Here is a 24965-nt window from a genome sequence, read left to right on the forward strand (position 1 = left end):
AATGGAAGTGTAGGATTGCAAGGAAACCTAGGATGCTCTTGCATTAGACAACTAGTGTGAAAATAAATGATTGTCCTAAATCATGCGAGTGTCACAACCTGAGTTGAATCTAGATCAAATTGAGAAATCCATGTAGCATCTTCAAGTGGTCTATTCTTCCACTTTACCAAATACTCATAGTAATATTTTCCTCAAATATGATATTCCTTTATAATGCATTCCAGTAATAATATCAAAAGGTGTTTTTCCAATTATTTAGTTTGTCTCCAACTAATCATCTTAGAAAATTACCCAAGCTTCTATTCACAACCTTTGTCTATCCATCTATCTATGGATGGAATGTAGAACTAGATCTCAATTCAGTACCCATCTTCTTCCACGAAGTCCTCCAAAAAAACAAAATACTTACTGCCTCTATCAGAAATAATAATTCTTGGTAATCCATGAAATCTAACAATCTCTTTGAAGAAAATTTCAAAAAAATGCTCATCATTTGAGATCTTCTTACATGGTATGAAATGAGCCATTTTAGAAAATCTATCCACAACAACAAATATGGAATCATACCCTTTTACTATCTTAGGTAATCCAACAAAAAAATCCATATTGATGTCACTCCAAGGTTTCACAGGAACAAAAATAGGTGTATGCAATCCGGTATTCTGACTTACTCCTTTTGCAACTTGACAAACTCCACATCTCGTTACAAATTTTGAAAATCTATATACGTTTATGGCCAATAATTTACTTATCCTTTAGAAAACTCAATGTCTTATCAATTCCAAAATTTCTAGCCAATTCACCACAATGGGTTCCTTAATCAAATTAACTCTCATAAAACTTCTTGGTATACACAACATAATTCCTATGAAAAACATACCTTCTTAAATGAAATACTCATCATACTTACTAATGTGATCTGATATATTTGGTGCTCTTCAATCTATCCACACCTCATAATAATTAGGGTTGGTATCATATAACTCTTTCATTTCATCAAAACCAAGAACTTCAACCTTCATCTCAGTTAACAAATAACATCTTCTTCTTAATGCCTCAACAACTCAGTTAGTGACTCTGCTTTTATACTTAATAAAATATTTGAAACTCTGCAAGTACTCAATCCACTTCATATGTCTCTAATTCAATTTATGTTGACTTCCCAAGCACTATAAAGATTTATTATTAGTATACAACACAAACTCCTTAGGAATCAAATAATGTCTCTACTTCTTCAAGGATTGAACAATAGCATAAAAATCTTGATCATACACATAATAATTTGTTTTAACATCATTTAACTTCTCACTAAAGAAAGCAATGGGTTTACCTTCTTGAATCAACATAGCTCCTATAGCACTACCACTTGCATCACATTCAACTTAAAATACCTTATTGAAATTAGGTAAATCCAATACAAGTAACTCAACAACCTTTTGTTTCAAAGTCTCAAATATGTTATCAGCTCTATGTTTCCACTTAATATCCTTTTTATCTCCTCTCATTGTCTTGGTCATAGCATTAAAAACATAACTAAAATTCATTATAACTTTTATTAGAAACTATCCAAACCATGAAATGATCTTATGTCACCTGCATTCTCAAGGGTAGGCCAATCCAAAATTTCTTTAACCTTCTTAGGATCCTTCTTCAAACCATTAGCTGAAATAAAAAAATCCCAAATACACAATCTCTTATTGCATAAAGCAACACTTTTTCAAGTTAATAATCAACTTCTCCTCTTTCAATTTGTGCAATACTTGTCTAACATGCTCAATATGTTGTTCCTTAGTCTTACTTAATATCATAATTTCATCAAAATAAACAATCACAAACTTACCCAAAAATCTCTTCAGAACTTCATTAATCAACCTCATGAAAGTACTAGGTGCATTAGTCAAACCAAAAGAAATTACCAACCATTCATACAAACCATCTTTTGTTTTGAAAGAAGTCTTCAATTCAGCACCTTCTCTGATTTTGATCTGATGATAACCACTCTTCAAATCAATCTTGGTATAATACATTGCCCTACTCAAACAATCCTTTATGTCATCCACCTTCGGCATAGGAAACCTACATTTCACTATGATACTAATAATAACTTTACAATCAGTACATATTCTCAATTATCCATTCTTCTTAGGTGCTAATACAACATGTACAACACATGGACTCAAACTTTCCTTGATTAAACCTTTTTGCAACAATTCATGCACTTGTCTATTAAGTTCCTCATTCTCTATAGGTATCAATCTATATGGTTTTTTATTCGGAAAACTAGTTCTAGGAGTCAGATCCATAAAATGACTTATATTTCTTATTGGTGGTAAACCATCAGGTATATCATTGACAAAAATATTTATATACTCATTCAACAAACTTGCAATTTCTTTCTGGCACTTGTTCAATAGTACCAGCTTTTGTCGTCACTTAGTTATCATTAACCTTTTTCACTCCATTACCACTATGGTGTTTCATTTAGTTTTTAGTGTCTATAACTTGATTGTTACTAGCATAACTCAGTCTCCATGGAATTATGGCAAAACGAATTTGATTCTTCGACATTTTTTTTTTCAAATTGCTTCCCATTAACCATGTGAATTATCACAGTAGTACAATTGACCTCATCTAGACTTTCAATCAAAGGAAAAAATATTTTCTTTCTCCCTTTTTCCCAAAGAGTATTCAAACACTTTAGCTTTGATAGCTTGTTTACCCTTAAAGCATTCATACTCTTCAACCTTCTTTCTTTGTATGCCAATAATAGTCTCTTTTGTTTGGGTACTGAATGAAGCAATACCTTAAACTCCTTGTCTTCCCTAGGTTCTTGAACATGACAATCTTTTCTTTTGACCAACTATCTCTATAAATAGAGAGTTTAGATCTTTTTTCTCTTAACCATAGTCATCCATTCTAGGGTTAGGTTGTATTAGGTATGATTCAATGAATCTACCCACTTTTTTATTTGGTTCCTCTAGAAAAAATTTCTACAATCTTCATTGAATTCTCCTCAAAATAGTTTACCTTGAATTTTGTGCCACCAACTCATCATAGTTATCTTCCTTATGCTTCACATAACTCAAGAAATCAAAATAGTTGACCCTGAATTTTCAAATCTTTGATTTAACACATTTACTATCACTTGACATCTATATGTTGTCACTTGACATCTATACTATTCTATCACTTGGCCAATAGTGGTTCACTTGGCAACCACTAAAGTTTACTGATGCTCGACACCAACTAAAATTTACTCAACACATACTAATATTCACTCAACTTGTATTTTTTTCATCTTTGCTTGGCACCTCTTAATTTTCACTTAGCTTCTATTTATTTTTGCTTGGCTTACACTAAGTGCTCTACAAGACCTGGCAGACACATTTCACACTTGATCTTCTTTCACTCTTAATTTGAGTTATCTTTCATTTCAGACTTTAAGTAGATAAACAATACACTATATAATCAATGTCTTACTTGGTATTAGTGCTTCTTTTACAGACAAAACAACTCAACCTTTCTCTAGGTGCTCTTGTTATCTTCTCCTTTCAAATCCTCATCAATAAACTAAATGATAGCTTTCAGACCAAAAATGAATTTTCTCACCAGCAAGTAGAAGGTTTGACATCATTGACAAAATTATGAGTATTCCATTACAAGTTCTTCTCTTCAAAATAATCTTATATCAACAACCTCCCTCATTTGCATTGATGGAAAATCAATACCAATCCACAATACCAAAAAGAAAATAAATCTTTGAAATTTCTCCCCCTATTAGTGTAGTATATGTCCTTCCTCTATATAGGGTAATGTGAGCTTTGTTAGGTTCCTTCAATGTATCTTCTCCCTTTGACTTTCTTTGTTTATTGCTTCCTGATTTCTTAGATCTCCCTCTTTCTACTATTCAAGTTGTTGGAATTCTTTAGAATAACTTGGGGGGGGGGGGGGGGGTGGTGAATCAGCTATCCAAGGTCTAGATTTATAAATAAAAATTTTCATAGCTTACTGAACCCATAAAACATTTATTATCATGCATGCATTCATAAGATTATGCAATCACTTAAAAACTTTCAAATTATTGTCAAATCAATTTGCAGAAATGTAAACATGAAACATAATAGATTCAACAACATGCTTAACATAATTATTTACGTCAAACCTCAGTTTGGGAAAAAACACTAGTAACATGCTACTCTTTTTCACTCTTCTAAAGTGGTGCCCTATGAAAGGCCAACCTTGTTAAAGGTTACATTACACACTATTAAATGTGACCCTATTAAAGGATTTCAATCACTTGGTTAGGAGTGAGCCTTATTAGAGGACTTTTGACCATTAACTTTGAATTTAACCTAGTTAAAGGATTTACAAATGACTATTAGGTCAACTTTAATCCAAAGTATTTACCCTAGACTAAAACAATTATTAGAGAGTAAAATTAAGGCTTGATCTGATAACAACTTACAACTCTATTTGTAGATTGTAGATCTCTAGTTTAGTCATCCATTCTAATTGTCTTTCAAATTTTTTAGTTTTGATAGCTTGTTCACACTTCAAGCATCCATACCCTTAAGCCTTCTTTCTTAACATGCCAATGCAGACTCTTCTCTTAGGTCACTAAATGAAGCAATACCATTGACTCCTTGTCTTTATTGGGTTCTTGCACATGACAACCTTTTCTTCTAACCAACCATTCCTTTAAATAGGAAATTAAGATCTTTTGTCATTCATTCTCCATCATCCAATTTAGTCTTAGGATACACTAGGTAAGATTCAATGAATCTACCCCATATTTCATATATCTTCTAGAAACTTCTCCTTTATTCCTCTTTGAATTCTCGTAAAAATGGTTTACCATGAATTCTATGCGACCAGCTCATCAATCTTATCTTCCACCTGGTTCACACAATCCAAGAGAATAAACTTGTCTGCTTAGATCCATTGAATTCACAATCTTTCAAATAATGCTGACACTCGACATTAACTTTCTTCTGATGCTTGACACATACTGCATTGCTCAACATCCTCTATAAAATCACTCAACATGTCCTAAAGTTTACTGGTTTGTGGCATCAACTAAAGTTTACTTGAGATACACTTTTTTGCTTGGAATACACTAGAATATGCTTTTACTTGGCTCCAACTGATTTTTTTCTCAGTTTGCACTGACTTTTCTTGGCACCTACTATCCACTTGGTCAAGCTTTGCAGACAAAATTTTTTCAACTTGTTCTTCTGAACTTGCTTAGTGTAAGAAACCTTTCCAACCTTAAGTAGACTATCAATACATCATGTTATCACTGTCTGATGGGGACACAACCCAACAACAGAATGGACACAATAGAAAAGGGGAATTATATTAACTGAGAAAATAAGCTAGTACAAATAGTGCAGAGTAAATAAACTTCAAAACATTCCCTACGGGCTTACAATAGTATAAATCTGGAGAATATTTCTCCTTTTAGCACCCCCTCTCCAGCTTCAATCCGAACTGCCTTTTACAATGCCAAAAATCTCCTTAAATAGACCCCGGAGAGTTAAGGACTAGGAGTACATTCTAGAAAGTGCTAGTAGGCATCCACCGACAAAATAGAAGGTTCCAGAAGCCACGTTAGAAGTCGGTGCAAATCTAGAAGAATCCAGAAATGGTAGCCGAACTTCCGAGAGGCATAACTTTTGAACCGTAGCTCTGATTGACGAACCGTTTACATTTTTGGAAAGCTCTCAAAGCGCTCTATAGCCCTATGGACCAGCTTCACTCGTCCCCCATTTTTCAACCCTTTTCAAGGTCATTTAATGCCCCAAACCTGACTTTGAAGCATTCTTAGGAGGTCTCCAAAACCCAAAAAATTGCAATAACTTTCAAACCGTGGGGCCTTTTGACCTAATTCTTTTTCTGGAATGCTCTAAATCTCAATTACATTTATCTGGCCAAGTCACACCTTCTAGGTCACTAAAATGATGGCCAAATTATATGCTCCTATTTTTTGGGATTTTCAAATGCACTGATAGTTGGACTATGAGAGTTGGAACCTTTATTTGAGCAAAATGGGTATCCAAAAATGTAAAGACATGAAATAGAAACTAAGTCTAAGTACATTTTTTTTGGGTGACACAGGATTGCCCTTATACCTCTGGATGCTCCTGCATCACTGTCTTAGCTCATTCTTGTACTCCTTTACATAACATAACTCAACCTTTCCTCTAAGTGTTTTTGTTACATCTTTTCATCAAGTCCTCTTCATTAATCAAATAAGTGATAGTACTTAAATCATATAATCAGTTGTCTTATCATAAAAATGGTAGGTTTGACATTAGTGTCAAAACAATGATTGAAACTCATTTATCATACTTGTATCAATCTGTTTACAACAATCTCCTTCTTCAAAAATCTCCATCTTTGGCATTGATGGAAAACCAAACTGACTAGGTTAAAATAGTAAGACCAACAAAATATCAAAAAGAAAAAAATAATTCCTTTATATTGAAATCACTCCCTCTTATCAATATCTTTCATCTTCTCAATAGGTTGCTAGTTAGATGTAATTAGCTGATACATTATTCATTAATCAAAATTTCTCCCTCATACTATGAGCTAGAATTGCTCCCCCTTATCTGTTCATTTCCAATCTCTATATTTCTTCCTCTAGGATCAGTGTAATATCTCCCTCTTTAACAACAATGCCAAAGACTTGACATCTTTACACGTAGATATAAACTTCTTTAGTTTCTCCCTCTATCACCTTGCCTGTGACTGTTTTATAGTTCTAGCTCTTTGATTACTTTAGGCAGCTCCTAAAGTAAGATCCACTGTATCAATTTGTAACATATAGAAATTAGCTTGTTTGATGTAGGGCACTCCTTTTGTCACTTAGATAGCATTTGATAGGGGTATCAACCCTAGTTTACCTCTTAGATACTCATGAACACCCTTAGGTAATGCTTTTGTGAAGATATGAACAATTTTCTCTTTTGTGTTAACATATTCTCTCAAGTAATGATACTTGATTGCAATGTTCTTAGTCTTTGTGTGCATCATAGGATTATTTGATATATTTATAACACTTGCATTATCACAATATAGTATCACTGGTTTAGTTATCTCTTCCTTCATACCTTTGAGTAGCTATTTGATCTATACAATGTTTTTACAATTTATAGCAGCAACAACATATTCAACTTCAATAGTATATAGTGAAGTGCAGTTTTGTTTCTTTCTAGTCCATGTAACCAACCTCTTGCCCAAGAAAAATACTCCTCCACTAGTGCTTTTCCTATCATCAATGTTTCTAGCCCAATCAACATTAGTATAGGCTCTTAATTCAAATTTCTTATTTTTCTTATAGTATAGACCATACTCCTCTATTCTTTTCAAATCTCTCATTAATCTCTTTCTATCCATCAAATGATTATCCCTATGATTAGTAGAGAACCTTGCAACTATGACCTATAGATAATGCAATATCAGGTCTATTATGTACTACATATTGTAAATTGGCAATCATAGACCTACATAATGTTTTATTTACCTCAGCTAAATCATCATTCTTTGACAACTTATGTCTTGTCACCACAATTGTACTTACTGGTTTGGAATCCTCCAATCCAAAAGTTTTCAATATTTCCATAGCACACTTTGACTATGTGATGTATATACTATATTTCATTTGATGTACTTGCAAACCCACAAATAATTTGATCTCTCGAAACATAGACATCTCAAATTCTTGATTTATTTCATTTTCAAAAGCCTTACATAAAGCATCTTGACCTCCAAATATGAGATTTTAAACAAAAATTTCAGATAACAAAATACCTTTGCCTTTTTCTATCTTCCTATATAGATTTTTCTTATCATCAGTCCTTTCAAATCCAATCTTCACAACATAATTATGAAGTCTCTCATATCATGCTCTTGATGCTTGCTTCAAACCATATAGATCTTTGTGTAATCTACATACCATGTTGTTATTTTTAATATCAACAAATCCTTCTAGCTATTCTATGTAAACTTCTTCCTCTAATATGCCATTTAGAAATGCAGATTTAACATCCATTTGATAAACTTTGAAACCCTTGTATGTAGAATAAGCAAGTAGAGTTCTTACTCCTTCCAATCTAGCAACACGAGCAACTGTTTCTCCATAGTCAATTCCTTCTTCTTGTGCATATCCTTTATAGACTAATCTTGCCTTGTTCCTTGTGACTTCATCATTTTCATCTAGCTTATTTTTGTATGCCCACTTGGTGCCAATCACATTTTTCTCTTCTGGTCTAGGAACTAGAGTCCATGTGTTGTCTTTCTCAAAATTTTCAATCTCTTCTTCCATGGCTTTACTCTTGTCCACATCTTCTAAGGCATCTTTCACTGATTTTGGCTCTTTCATGCTCAACAAGCATGTATCATTTCTCAACTTGTCTCTTTTCATAGCTCTAGCATCTTTATCTCCAAGAATTTGTGCAGCAAGATCACGTCTCTTGAAATATTTGGACAATCTTGGTTTAGCTTTGGTTTCTTTATTTGGTCTATTTACTTCAGAGTCACTATGTTCATTTCTATCAGGCAGTTCAACATTTTTCTCATGTACACTAATTTTAGAATTAGAATGTGCTTCAACTTCATTCTATAACTTAGCATCTAAATGTAAATCAGTTCCTGAATGAAACTTGGCATTCATAGTATGTGAGTTAGAAGTCACTAAAACTTGTTGTTAGTTTGTAGCTTGATTTGCATCATCTTCTTTAGCAGACATACCTTCATAAAAGTATACAAATGATTTGTATTATTCTAGTTCTTTCATAGGTTCAGCCTCATATACCTTGACATTTGCACTTTCAATAACTTTTTTAGTGTTAGTATTTAAACACTTATAAGCTTTACTTCTTGTGGAACATCCTAGGAATATACCTTCTTTACTTTTTTCATCTAGTATACCATTCTTGAAGTCTTTGAGAATATAGCATTTTCTTCCAAATACCTTAAAATATTTTACATTGGGTGAGTATGCATACTATCGTTCAAAAGGTGTTGAATGTGTACCTTCTTTGACTTGTACATGGTGCAAGGTATAGATAGCTATACTTACAGCTTCTCTCTAGTATCTCAAAGCAACATTCTTCTCCATCATGAGTGTCCTAGCACAGTCCATTATAGACTTGTTCCTCCTTTCAGAAATTCCATTTTTTGGAGGGGTTCTAGGAGTAGATGTCTGTCTTTTGATTCCTCTGTCATTACAAAACATCTAAAACTCATTTGATGTAAATTCTCCTCCTCTATTAGATCTCAAAAATTTTAGACTTTTACTTGTTTCCTTCTCAACTCTTGCTAAGTACCACTTAAACATTTGGAAAGCATCAGATTTCTATTTCACAATCATAACTGTCATCATTCTAGAATAGTCATCAACAACCAACATAATGTACTTATCTCCTTTTTAGCATTGCAATTAAATTGGTCCACACAAGTAAGTATGAACAATCTCTATTATTCCTTTAGAGGTATGAGTTTTACTTTTAAAACTTGACTTTGTCATTTTTCCTAGCTGACATTGTTTGCAAATTATATTATCAGGCTTCTTCAACTTAGGAAAACCTCTAACTTTTCTCATGTTACTGATAGTAACCAAGTTATCAAAATTAACATGACATAACCTTTTGTGCCATAGCCACTCATCATCAAACTTTACAATTAGACAAATAGCATCCTCTATATCAAGATATAATTTATTACTCTTAGTTTGATCACCCTTTCCAATCAATTTTTGATCAGTGTCATATATCTTAGCAATCTTGATTTCAAACTCAACCTTACATCCTTAATTATTAAGTTGTGACACACTCAACATATTATAGTTAAGTCCTTGAACATAGTAAGCATTGTCACACAAAATCTTTTCTGTGAGTTTGATGGAACATTTTCCTTTTATCAAACTTGGTGCATCATTACCAAATCTTACACTATTTCCATCATAAAAATTTAAGGTAATGAACTTACTTTTATCTCCAATCATGTGATATGAACATCCACTGTCAATCATCCATCTATCATTCTTGCTCACACAAGACAAAAGTGTAGTTGCCTCATCTTCATTAGATTCATCCTTCATTACAACATACACCACTTCATCATCATGTTTATCAGTTTCATCTTTTATTTCCTCCTCAACAATATAGAAAGACTTCTTTCCTTTGTCTTTGTAATCCTTACTGTCTTCATCTCTTCTACTTTTGTACTTGGGACCACCTCTGTAGTTCTTCTTCTCTAGACATCTAGCAACAATATGACCAACCTCACTGCAATTGAAACAAATCATAGGTAATTTATTTTTGAACTTTCCTTTACCTCTATGAAATCTTCTTGCCAGTAGTGCTTCAAGTTGATCTACATCCTTCTCATTTGTATCACTGTCACTAGACACATACTGCATCTTTTTGTTCTTCTTCTCATCAGGTTCCTTCAATGATAGCTTAGCATTGAAAGAAAATTCAATATTTTAAAGTTTGTAATTGGGTGAATGCACAAAGTTGGGTCATAATTCCATGGAAGTCAAATCTATAGAATGAAACCTCTTAGAAATGGGTACCTATTTTTTAAAAATGGGCACCCATTTTCGGCTTAGGTGCCCCACCCTAAATTTAAAAAATGGGCACCTATTATTTTTAAAAATCGGGTACCCATTTTTATTTTCAAAAAATGGGTACTTGTTTCTCAAAAAATAAAAAATTTGAATTTTTAAGAAATGGGTACCCATTTTTTAAAAATCAAGTACCTATTTTCTAAAAGTAAAAATTGGGTAACCATTTCTTAAAAATATAATTTTTTAAGTTTTCAGCGAATTTTACAAGCCACTTTTAGGTTTTCAAAATGAGTACCCATTTTTTGAAATTCAAATAATGGGTGCCTATTTCTTACAACATGAGGTAGGATTTTTTTTTCTTGCCTCAGATTTAGGTTTGGGATAGGCTTGGTGAGACCAAGCCTATGCCTTGGTGAGACTAAGCCTATGCCTTGGCCTCTCAAGATTTGGCTAAGGCATTGAATTGACAAATTCATGCCTTGCAATAATTTTTAGAGGGTCTTCCCGATCAAATTTTTTTTACGAAACAAAAACCCATTAGAGCTCTCATTGTCCTGATTTCAAAAATATAAATTTTATAGTGTTATGCTTTTATTTACTATTTTTGTATTATTTTTTAATCAAATGTGGTACCTCAATGTAAAATAGCAATGTTCACTAAAACTTTAATAACTCTTATATTTTTTTGAAGTTTCTTAAATTAATTTATATGCCATCAATCTACATTCAATTCTTTTGAAGTTAAAAAAAAAAATTGAAAAAAGTAAAAATTTGATCAAATTATGGTGTCCATAGACGAGAGGTTTTAAAATTTTCCTTTGTAGCCAATCAAAAATTAATTAAAAAATTATTGATTAAAAAATTTAAGAAAAATATTCTCATCAATCTTTGGTGTGTCAGGTAACTCCATTTAAAAGGATTCATAAAAATTCATTCATTTGTGTCAAATTATGGTGTCCGTACACAAGCGTGGTATGGTCTTGAAACATGCATTTTGAAAGAGTAGTTTTTGAAGATCCATACCAAAAAAAAATCCATCATATGGCTATACAAATAAATTACATATTCAAAAAGAAGATTCTAGGCAATACAAGTTTTATTTCTAAAGTTTTTTTAATATTTAATCTCTAAATGACTCAAATTTTAGCATCAATTGAAAAAAAATTCAAGAAAAGGAAAAACACTTCCACTTTTTGGCCAAAAGTGAGACCCAACTTCTTGAACTAATCCAATTATTAAAGTTATATAGCTCAAAAGTAGTGAGCCTACCTGCCAGACCTTCAAGTGATATATTATTCCCTGGTATACATCTCAGTTCTTGTATTGTAGAAACTCTAATAGCATATATAGGCATCAGTGTTCTTAAAAATTTGCTTAGTACAGTGTCATCATCTATTGTGCCAGTAGCTCCTCTTATTGCATTAACAACATCTTTTATCCTTGAAGCAAATTGAGCAATATTTTCACCTTCTTGCATTCTCATATCATCAAACTTACCTCTGAGACTTTCAGCTTTGGTTCTTAGAACATTTGTGTCTCCTCGATAGATGAGGTGTAAAGCATCCCACATTTTCTTTGAATTGTCCAAACTTTTGATATCATCAAATTCAATATAGCTTAGGGAAAAAGCAATCTCCAACATTGCCTGATTGTGTTCTTTCTTCTTTTTCATATCCTCAAGAGTTAGGGCTCTAGCAGGATCAACATGCTCATTAGTAATGATAGATTGTGCGTGATCTCCAAGTCATCCAAGGTGTAACTTCATCAAAATTTCCATGCAGGAAAGTTATCTCTATTAAGCTTGGGTACATCTCTTTTTTGACATCATGATCTTTGTGCTTTTAGTACCTTCAAAACTAGTCCTCTTAAGTAGATGGCTCTGAGATCAATTGTTGGAATTCTTTAGAATGACTAAGGGGGGGGGGGGGGGGTGGTGAATCAATTATCCAAGGTCCAAATGTATAAATAAAATTTTTCACAACTTAGTGAACCCATAAAAAATTTATCATCATGCATGCATCCATAAGATTATGTAATCACTTAAAAACTTGTAGATTACTATCAAATAAATTTGCCAAAATGTAAACATGAAACATAATAGATTTAGCAACACACTTGACACAATGATTTACATGGAAATCCAATTTGAGAAAAACCACCAGTAACATGCTACTCTTTTTCACTCTTTTGAAGTGATGCCCTGTGAAAGGCAAACCCTGTTAAAGGTTACAATACACACCGTTAAATGTGACCCTATTAAAGGATTTCAATCACCCCATTAGGAGTGAGCCTTGTTAGAAGACTTTAGACCATTCACTTGGAATGTCACTCGGTTAAAGGATTTACAAATGACTATTAGGTCACCTTTAATCCAAAGTATTTACCCTAGACTGATACAATTATTAGAGAGTAAAAGTAAGGCTTCATATGATAACAACTTACAACTCTATTTGTAGATTATAGGCCTTTGTTTCAGTCCTCCATTCTAATTGGCTTTTAGACATTTTAGGTTTGATAGCTTGTTTATCCTTCAAGCATCCATACCCTTAAGCCTTCTTTCTTAACATGCCAATGTAGACACTTATGTTGGGTCACTGAATGAAGCAATACCCTTAACTCCTTGTCTTCCTTAGGTTCTTGTACATGACAAACTTTGCTTCTAACCAACCATTCCTTTAAATAGAAAATTAAGATCCTTTGTCGTTCATTTTCCATCATCCAATTTAGGATTAGGATAGATTAGGTAAAATTCAATGAATCTACCCCATATTTCATATCTCTTCTAAAAACTTCTCCTTCAATCCTCTTTGAATTCCCCTAAAATCAGTTTACCATGAATTCTATGCCACCAGCTCATCAATCTTATCTTCCCACACAATCCAAGAAAAGAAACTTGTCATCTTAGATCCATCGAAATCATGATCTTTCTAATAATGCTGACACTTAGCATTAACTTGCTTCTGATGCTTGACACATACTACATTGCTCGACATCCTCTATAAAATCACTTAGCACGAGCTAAAGTTTACTAGTGCTCGGCATCAACTAAACTTTACTTGGCATCCACTATTTTGCTTGGCATACACTAGAATAGAATTTTACTCCACTCCAAGTGATTTTCTACTTGGCTTGCACTAACTTTTCTCGTCACCTACTATCCACTCGGTCAAGCTTTGCAGACAAACTTTGTTTAACTTATTCTTTTGAACTTGCTTAGTGTAACCAACCTTTGAAACCTTAAGTAGATTATCAATAAATCATGTAATCACTTTCTTAGTTGATTCTTGTAGTCCTTTACATATCATAACTCAACCTTTCCTTTAGGTGCTACCATTACATATTTTGATCAAATCCTCTTCATCAATCAAATAAGTGATAGTACTTAAATCATATAAGAAGTTATCTTACTAGAAAAATAACAAGTTTAACATCAGTGACAAAATAATGATTGAAATTAATTTATCATACTTGTATCAATTTGTTTACAACAATCTCCTTCTTCAACACAGGAATCTATCTCCACTTGGATTTCCACTACTTATATCATCATTAGCTTTTATCTCCTTTATTTTCTTTCTCTTTCTTATATCCCCCTCTTTCACAACAATGCCAACTACTTGTCATCTACGTATGCAGATATTATAGATTTAAGTTCTCCCTCTATCACCTTGTATGTGACTATAAGTTTTCAAATTTAGACCCTTCATTACTTTAGGCAACTCCTAAAGTAACATCCACTACATCAAGTTGTAACATACAACATTTAGCTTAGTTGATGCAGGGCAATACTCATGCATATTAAGTAGCTTTGGATAGGGGCATCACACCTAGTTTATGTCTAAGATATTCATGTGCATCATTAGGTAAATCTTTTGTGAATATATCTAATATCTTCTTTTTTGTATTCACATATTCCATCCTCACTTCTTTGTCTTGAACCAACCCTCTCAAGTAATGATACTTGATTGCAATGTGCTTAGTCTTTATGTGCATCATATGGTTCTTTGATATGTTTATAATACTTGTATTATCACAATAACGTACCACAAGTTAAAATATTTCCTCCACACCTTTGAGTAGTTGTTTGATCCATACCACATTTTTGCAATTTACTATAGCAACTACATATTTAGCTTCAGTAGTAGATTGAGATATGTAGTTTTGTTTCTTACTAGTCTAGGTGACCAATCTCTTCCCTAAGAAAAATGAACGACTTCTTGTACTCTTTCTATTAGCAATATTTCTAGCCCAATCAGCATTTGTGTAGGCTCTTAACTCAAATTTTTCATTTTTCTTGTAGTATAGACCAAAATCTTCTATTCCTTTCAAATATCTCATAATTCTCTTCATAGCCATCAAGTGATTCTCCTTAGGATTTACAAAAAATCTTGCAACAATCCCAATAGCTAATGCAATGTCAAGTCTCCTATGTACTACATATTGCAACTTGCCAATCATAGACCTATACAATGTTTGACTCACTTCACCAGATTCATCGTTCTTTGAAAGTTTATGTCCTATCACCATAGGTGTGCTAATTGGTTTAGAATCTTCCAATCATAAACTTTTTAATATTTCCTTCACATACTTAGAACGAGTGATGTATATACCATATTTCATTTGATATACTTGCAAGCCAACAAAGAACTTGATCTCTCCAAACATAGACATATCAAATTCTTTCTTCATTTGATTGGAAAATGTCTTACAAAGTGCATCTTGGCCTCCAAATATGATATCATCAACAAAAATTTTAGCTAGTAAAATTCATTTTCCTTTTTCTATCTTCAAGTATAGATTGGTGTTATCATAAGTCCTCTCAAAACAAATTTTCACAAGATAATTGTGAAGCCTCTCATACCATGCTCTTGGGGCTTGCTTTAAACTAGGTAAAGCTTTCTATAGTCTATGTACCATGTTTTTATTTATTAGATCAACAAATCCTTTAGGTTGTTCTATATAAAACTCTTCTTCTAATATACCATTCAAAAATGCCAACTTCATATCCATCTGGTAAACTTTGAAACCTTTGTATGCAGAGTAAGAAAGAAGATTTCTCACTCCTTCTAATATTGCAATAGAGGAAAATATTTCTCCATATTTAATTCCTTATTCTTGTGCATACCCCTTGCAAACTAATTTGGATTTATTCCTTATGACTTCACCATTTTTATCAAACTTGTTCCTATACACCCACTTGGTTCCAATCACATTCTTCTCCTTTGGTCAAGGAACTAGAGTCCATGTTTTGTTCTTCTTAATCTGATCTATCTCTTCTTTCATGGCTTTACTCTAGTCATCATTCTCTAATACATCTTTCACTGATTTAGGCTCATGCATACTAAGAAAACATGTATCTCTTCTTAATTTTCACAATTTTTTGTGTTGCAAGGTAATGTGTTCTGACATATTTTGACAATCTTGGTTCTCCTTTATTTTCTCCATTTGGTATTTCAACTTTAGATTCACTGTGTGCATCTCTATTAGGTAACTCAACATCTCTTTCATGTACACTTATCTTAGAATCAGAATGTACCTCAGCTTTTGTTTGCAACTCATCTCCTAACTATAACTCAATTCCTAAATATAGCTCAACATTCATTGTCTATGACTCATGAATCACTGATACTTGTTATTGATTTGGAACTTGATTTATAGAAACTTCATTAGTAGGCATGCCATCATAAATGTATATAAAACACTTGTATTTTCTAGGTTCCTTCATAGGTTCAACTTCATGTACTTCTATATATTCATGAAACTTCACATTTGTACTTTCCACAAATTTGTTAGTGTTAGTATTTAAATACTTATAACCTTTACTTCTTGTGGAGTAGCCTAGATATATACCTTCTTCACTCTTAGTATCAAATTTTCCATTCCTATTATCTTTAAGAATATAACACTTGCTTTCATATACCATAAAATTTTTTACACTGGGTGAGTTTCCATACCATAGTTCAAAAGGTGTGGAATGAGTACCTTTCTTGAATTATACATAGTTTAGGGTATAGACAGTTGTATTTATAGCTTCTCTCTAGTATTTCAAGGAAACATTCTTCTCCATCATGATTTTTCTAGCATAGTTCATTATAGATATGTTTCTCCTTTCAGTAATTCCATTTTGTGGAGGGGTCCTAGTTGTAGAAGTTTGTCTCTTGATTCCTCTATCATTATAGAACATCTAAAACTCATTTGATGTAAATTCTCCACCTCTGTCAGATCTCAAAAATTTCAAGCTTTTCCCAATCTCCTTTTCAACTCTAGCTAAGTACCACATGAACATTTGGAAAGCATCAAATTTTTGTTTTAGAAACATAGCTATCATCATCCTCAAATAATCATCAATAAATAAGACAATGTACTTGTCACCTTTGTAGCTTTGCACATCAATTGGTCCACATAAGTCAATATGAACTAATTCCATAACTTCTTTAGAGGTGTGAGTCTTACTTTTAAAACTAGATTTTGTCATATTGTCTAACTGACATTGTTTGCAAATCATAGTTTCAGGTTTCTTAGTTTAGGAAAACCTCTGACTCTTTTCATGTTACTGATACTCACCAAGTTATCAAAGTTAACATGACATAACCTCTTGTGCCATAGCCACACATCATCAAATTCTACAGCAAGACAAGTAGCATCATTCCTATCAAAATAAAATAGATTACCTCTAGTCTGATCACCTTTTCCAATTAGTTTTCCATTAGTGGCATAGATCCTAGCTATCTTGTTCTCAAACTCAACTTTTCAACTTGAACTATTCTATTGTGACACACTCAACAAGTTATAGTTAAGTCCCTCCACATAATAAGCATTGCCACACATGATCTTTTCTATGAGTTTGACAGATCCCTTTCATTTTATTAGATAGGGTGCAACATTACCAAACCTTACACTATTACCATCATAATAATCAAGGCTAATTAACTTACTTTTATCACACAAGATACTAGTGTAGATGCCTCATCTTCATTAGAACTATCCTTTTGCAACATACACCACCTCATCATCATGGTTATTAGATTCATCTTTGGTTTCCTCTTCAACAATGTAATAGGACTTCTTTCCTTTACCTTTATAATCTTTATTGTCCTTGTCTCTTGTACCATTGTACTCATATTCACTTCTATTGATCTTCTTCTCTAGACATATAGCAACAATATGATCAACCTCATTACAATTAAATCACATGATGGTTAGCTTACCTTTGAATTTTCCTTTTTCTCTATGAAAACTCCTTGCGAATAATGCTTCAAGCTATTCAACATATTCCTCATCTCTATAACTATCACTAGAAGTATATTTGACCTATTTTTCTTCTCTTTAGATTCTTTTAATGATAGTTTAGCTTTGAATGAGGATTCAACATTCTTAGTTTTGAAATTATTAAAATTAGAGAATTCAAAGGTAGTAAGCCTACCAATCAATCATTCAAGGGTTAGATCATTATCAGGTGTACATCTTAGTTCTTGTAAAGTAGAGACTCTAATAGAATAGATAGTCAACAGGGTTCTCAGGACTTCACTAATCACAATTTCATCTTGAATCTTACCAGTTATTTCTTTGATAGGATTAACAAATTCTTTTACTCTGGCACAATGTTGAACTATATTCTCTCCTTCTTGCATTCTCATATCATCAAACTTACCTCTTAAACTTTTAGATTTGGCTCTTAGAAAATGTTTGTCTCCTCCATAGATATTTTCTATAGGATCCCACATCTCTTAGAAGTATCACATCCTTTAATGTCATAAAAATTAGTGTAGCTTAGGGTAGATGCAATCTCCAACATTACTTGATTGTGTTCTTTCTTCTTTTTTAGATCATCAAGAGTTAGGGCTCTAGTAGGGTCAACATGCTTAGTGATGATGGTAGATTGTGCATGATCTCCAAGTCCTCCTAGATGTAGTTTCATCAATTTTTTTTATGTAGAAAATTTTTCCTTATTAAGCTCAGGTACCTCTCTTTTAGAAATCTTGATCCTTTTCTCTTAGTACCTTCAAACTATTACTCAAAGTAGTAAGCTCTTATACCAATTGTTGGAATTCTTTAGAAAAACTAAGAGGGGGTGTTGAACTAGTTATCCAAGGTCCAAATGTACAAATAAAAATTTTCAATGCTTAGTACACCCATATCCATAAAAAATTATCATGCATGCATCCATTAGATCATATAATACTTAAACTTTGTAGACCTTTTTGTTCTAGGTCAAAACAACTTTGTAGAAATGTAAACATGAAACACCATAAGAACTTTCACACAACTTGAGACAAGAATTCTACATGGAAACCAAATTTGTGAAGAAACGTTAGTAACATGCTACTAATTGTCACTCTTTTGAAGTGATGCTTTGTGAAAGACCAACCCTGTTAAACGTTACAATACAAACTATTAAATGTGACTTCGTTAGAAGATTTCAATCACCATATTAGAAGTGAGCCTTGTTAGAGGACTTTAGAAAATTCCATTAGAATGTCACCTAGTTAAAGGATTTATAAATGACTTCTAGGTCAAGCTTAATCCAAATAATTTATCCTACACCGATAAAATGATTAGAAAGTAACAATAAGGCTTGATCTGATAACAAATTACAACTCACTTGCAAATTACAAATCTCTATTTCATTGCTCCATTCTTCTAGGCATTCATACACTTCATCTCTGATAGCTTTTTCACCCTTCAAGAATTACATACTCTTCCACCTTCTTTCTTTGTATGCCAACAAAAGTCTCTTCTATTTGACCATTGAATGAAGAATTTCCCTGCACTACTTGTCTTCCTTAAGTTCTCAAACATGACAATCTTTGCTCTTGACCAGCTATATTTATCAATAAAGAATTTAGATCTTTTGCCTCTTAACTATTGAAACGATTGATTAATTGTGTATTTTCTTTGACATTACACAAAATGTCATATCATGGCTATTCAGTGTATGCCAAACTCACTAGGGCATTAAAGATAGTTTTTTGTGTCTACCGAGCATTCTAGAGTTTGCCTAGTTTAGAAGACAGTTTCCATCGAGTTCACTTGGGCACCAAAGGAAAGTTTGTAGAAGTTGAGTGTTGACCAAGCTCACTTGATTAATGAAAAAAATGTTGGATGGAACTAATGTTAACCAAAATCACTCGGTTACAAAAGGAACTTTGTGAATATGCAATGTTGACCAAGTTCACTTGGTTAACATAGGAAAATTGCTCTGAGTTAGTGTCTAGCAAGTAGGGTTGACTAACAAAGGATTTTCTTATTGTGACATATATTTTGGTGTATCAAAGAAGGACTAGAAAAGAAGATTCTATTGGGAGAAATATACTTGGATGACACTTTATTCATAGGAAATGATGACTTGTACAAGGCATTTTTAAAAGTAATGAGTAAATAATTTGAGATGTCTATGTTTGGAGAGATAAAATTCTTTGTTGGATTACAGATCTAGCAGAAGAAAGATGGTATCTACATTACTCAATCTAAATATATCAAGGAGCTACTAAATAAATTTGGAAAATTGAAGATTCCAAACCAGTTGGGACCTCTATGTCTATTGGACATAAGCTTTCCAAAAGTGATGATTCCAAAGAGGTAGATCAGACCACATACAGATCAATTATTTGAAAATTGCAGTATGTAGTTCATACAAGGCCTAATATTCCATTAGTAGTCGGTATGGTGGCAAGATTCTCACCAAATTCCAAAGAAAATCACATGATGGCAATCAAAAGAATCATGATATATCTGAAAGGTACTAAAGAATATGGTTTATGGTACAAAATAGGAGGCAATTTGGATTTAAAAGTATTCATAGATGTTGATTGAGCAGGAAGTATTGATGATACAAAAAACACCAGTGGTGGAGCATTCTTTCTTGATAAAAGACTAATGTTTTGGACAAGCAAGAAATAAAATTGTATTTCTTAGTCCACAATAGAGGCAGAATATGTGGCAGTAATAGTTAATTGTTCTAATAGTATTTGGTTCAAACAACTGTTAGCAAGTATGAAAATAGAGATTAGGGATCCAATGGTTATATATTGTGATAACACTAGTGAAATCAATATATCAAAGAATTTAGTGATGCATACCAAAAAAAATACACATTTTTATAAAATATCATTTTTTGAGAGAATTGGTACAAGATAAAGAACTTAGATTGGAATATGTGAATATAAAAGAACAAATTGTAGACATATTCACCAAGCCATTACCTGAGGATGAATTTTGGTATCTACGAGGTAAGGTAGGGGTCATGCCCCTATCTGAAGCTTACTAAATGAATTTTAGTGATGCATCAACAAGAGCATGTTGAAGATCAATCAGTTGGTGCAATATTGATAAGGGCATATTGTAGATGAATTAGTACTTGAGGTAGATTGATATTCATTGAATATTGTCTTTGGCATGAGATGTCAAAGAGGGAGAAGTTTTCTATCATATCTCATAGGAAATTTTTAAAGAAAAAGAGAAAGAAATATAAAAAGGGAGAATGAACTTGGTCTGATATCAAAGATAGAGTTTGTTATCAGAAGAAGTTATTGCAGATAGAAGTTTTCTGACAAAGGGAGAAACTGAAGGCAAAAAGAGTTCACATTGATAGAGGGACTTCTCATAGATGAGAATCAAAATGAAAATAAGGATATGATCCCTACTTTATTCTTGCTCTAAAAATTTCATTGTATAATGACATGTTGTGTTGCCATTAATGCCAAAGAGGGAGATTGTTGAAATAATTTATTAATTGTGTATTGTCTTTGATGTTACACAAAATGTCATATCATTTCTAGTTAGTGTATACCAAGCTCACTCTGACATTGAAGATAGTTTTCTATTCCTATTGAGCATTCCACAATTTTCCCAATTCAGAAGATAGTGTCTACCGAGTTCACTCAGGTACCAAAGGAAAGTTTGTGGAAGTTGAGTGTTAACCGAGGTCACTCGATTAATGAATGAAATTTTGGATGGAACCAGTGTTAACTAAGCTCACTTGGTTACCAAAAAAACTTTTTGAGTATGCAGTTTTAACCAAGTTCACTTGGTTAACACATGAAAATTTCTTTGAGTCAGTGTCTACCAAGCAAGGTCGGCTAACAAAGGATTTTCCTATTTTGGCATATTGAGTTCAATTAAATTTTTTGTTGGCTCTAGCTGACTGAGGACATGAATATTAATTATTCTAAGTTATATTCTAGCCAACTTAACAATATGAAAGATATAAATATAAGGTCAAGTTGAGGATTAGAAGAGAGAGAATGCATGGAAGATAATTGAAGATCTAATGATGCTAAGAGGAAGCAAATTACAAGGATAAGAAGAATATCCTCATGCAGCTGAAAAGATACATTCGATCAAGAAGGATCAAGTATACAATCCAAAATTGAGATCTATAATCAGAAATTTAGTTGCATCAGAAATCAGGTCATCTCATTTTTACTCTGTAACCATTGTAGTAGTGATCTAAATCTCTTAACAAAGTTAGTTTAGTAACCATTTGTAAATCCTCTAACAAGATGGAATTTCTATTGAATTGTCAAAAGACCTCTAAAAGGGCCACTACTAATAGGGAAATTAAATCCTCTAAAATGGTCACACCTAATAGTGTATTTTGTAAACTTTAACATGGTTGGCTCCTAACAGGGCTTACTTTAGAAGAGTGAAAATCAGTAACTAGTTGCTATTGGTGGTTTTTCCGAAATTGGGTTTCCACGTTAAATCTTGGTGTCAAACGTGTTGACGCTATTTCTCTTATGTGTTTTCAACTAAGTTAAAGTAATAGTAATCTTAGATAACATCTTAATATTTTCATGTTAAGAATTTTCCAAGCTATTTCAGTGTTTACTGAGTTACAACATTTTTCTATGTTTGTCGAGCATCAACAGAGTTTAGTTTTCATCAAAGTTTGTTTTGTACTGACATCTAAGGGATCTAGGATTTATTTTAGTGGTAACTGATTCACCACTCCCCTCTCAGTTACTTCTCTTATATTTCCAATGTTAACCACAATTGTCTGTTCTAGGGTTAGGTTGGATTAGCTAGGATTCAATGAATCTACACACTTTTTCATTTGGTTCCTCTAGAAACTTCTTCTACAATCTTCTTTGAATTCACCTCAAAATGGTTTACCTTGAATTTTTTGCCACCTTCTCATCACATTTATCTTCCTTACACTTCACATAATTCAAGAATTCAAAATACTTAGGCCATATTTGTCAAATCTTTGATTTAACACATTTACTATTGCTCGGCATCTATATCTTGTCACTCAACATCTACATTGTTCTATCACTTGGCCAACACTTGTTCACTCAGCAACAACTAAAGTTTATAGATACTCATTACCAACTAGAATTTACTCAACACATACTAACATTCACTCAGCTTGTACTATTTTCATCTTTTCTTAGCACCTCTTGATTTTCACTTGACTTCTACTAATTTCTGCTCAGCTTGCATTGACTACTCAGCAAGACCTAGCAAACAGATTTCATGCTTGATCTTCTTCTAGTCTTAATTTGAGTAATATTTGACTTCAAACTTTAAGTAGATAAACAATACACTATAGAATCAATGTCTTACTTGTTCTTAGTGCTTCATTTACATACCAAATAACTCAACCTTTCTCTAGGTTCTCTTGTTATCTTCTCTTTTCAAATCCTCTTCATCAATCAACAAAATGATAGCTTTCAGACCAAAAGGAAATTGTCTCACTAGAAAGTAGCAAGTTTGACATCATTGATAAAATAATGATTATTCCATTACAAGTTCCCCTCTTCAAAAAATTCTTATATCCACAATTAATTCTCGAAGGATCTACACTCAAAGGATCTATGTCCTTCTTTACCACATTTAAAAAAATTACCACGAAAACCACCTCTAGAATAAGAATTACCTCTTCCTTGGTAAGAACTAGTACCTCCTTGGAAAGAATTACCACCTTTCCATTCAACCTTTCTTTTGTCATCATTTTTCCATTTAGATTTGCGCTTATCTTGTAAGAAATTGTTAGATTTTCCACTCTCTCCATTAGATCTACCTCTATCTCTTTGAATTCTACCTCCTCTACCTCTTTATCTTTGTTCATACTTCTTTGTCAAGATCTCCTTAGCTTTCAAGGCATGTTGATATGCTTCTTCCACACTTTCCAATTTCACAAAAGTTATTTAATCTTGAATTCTGGATCTAATTCAATTTAGATACCTTGAAACTTTCTCAACATCATCATCCACATGTCTAGATCTGATGTCCAATCTAAATAATTCCTTAGTATAGTCCTTCACAATCATATCCCTTTGTCTCAAATTTTTCATTTCCCCCAACAAGCTAACTTGGTAATCAGCAGGAAGGAACTTCTTTTTCACCTTGTTCACCATTTTTAGCTAAGTTATGATCTTCTCGTTTCCTCTTCTTTTTCTATCAGTTTGCAAATGCTCCCACCATAGTGAGGCATGACCTTTCAACCTAGTAACTACAATTTTCACCTTACTATTATTAGGAGTGTTTTCAAACTCAAAGAACTCATCCATGTCATAGATCCAATCCAACACAACATTGGTGTCAAATTTTCCATCATAAGGAACAACTTCTACAATAGACTTTGAATGTACACTAAACAATACTCTAAAAAATCTTTCCTCATCTTGATCTTCTTTGGGTTTTGGATTAGGGTTTGGTGATATAGCTTCATCATCACTCACATCATCAATATGCACTCCTCTCCTTTGGGTTGTCTCCACAACATCAAATCTAGGTGTAATTTGTCTCAATGTATTCACTATGCAATTGTCAATATTTTCTCTACCTCAAACAATCTTTACAATTAGGTTACTACAAGATTGTTACCCTCTACAAGTTATAGGTAAAATCCTTAGATTTTCCACCCTACAACCAAATTCAACTTAGGGTTCTACATGATCCAATTTCCACAAGGATAAACCTCAAGCTTTGATACCACCTAGTGCAAGGAGGGATGGACAACTAGGGCCAAAGGCACACCCAGCTATCCAACCACCTCGCTGAGTAAAAAAAATGGAAGTAAAACATAGAAAACAACACCAAGGAGAGATTGAAACAAACACTTTTATTGATTCATCAAAGTTTCAGCATACATGACCAGTTGTAAGGCCTTCTGGGTTATGGCCAGATACAAAATATAACTTCAAGATCTATAATCCAACTTCCAATATTCACAATTCCAAAAAAATTGCTTTTTGCTCTAATCTCCCTCTCCTAAACTAGATCAAATAACCCTACTTATACTTTCCAAAATGGTTTATAGAACATTCTAGAACATTACATAAAGAAAGGCCAACCTCAAATGGTCAACACTCATCCCTAGATAAGATCCTATCATTAAAATCACGATCTAAATAAAATAAAATATTCAGCTCCAACTAAGAAG

Source organism: Cupressus sempervirens, chromosome 9 (genome assembly GCF_028749045.1).
Source record: "Cupressus sempervirens isolate cs-2001-9-10 chromosome 9, ASM2874904v1, whole genome shotgun sequence".
NCBI lineage: Eukaryota > Viridiplantae > Streptophyta > Pinopsida > Cupressales > Cupressaceae > Cupressus > Cupressus sempervirens.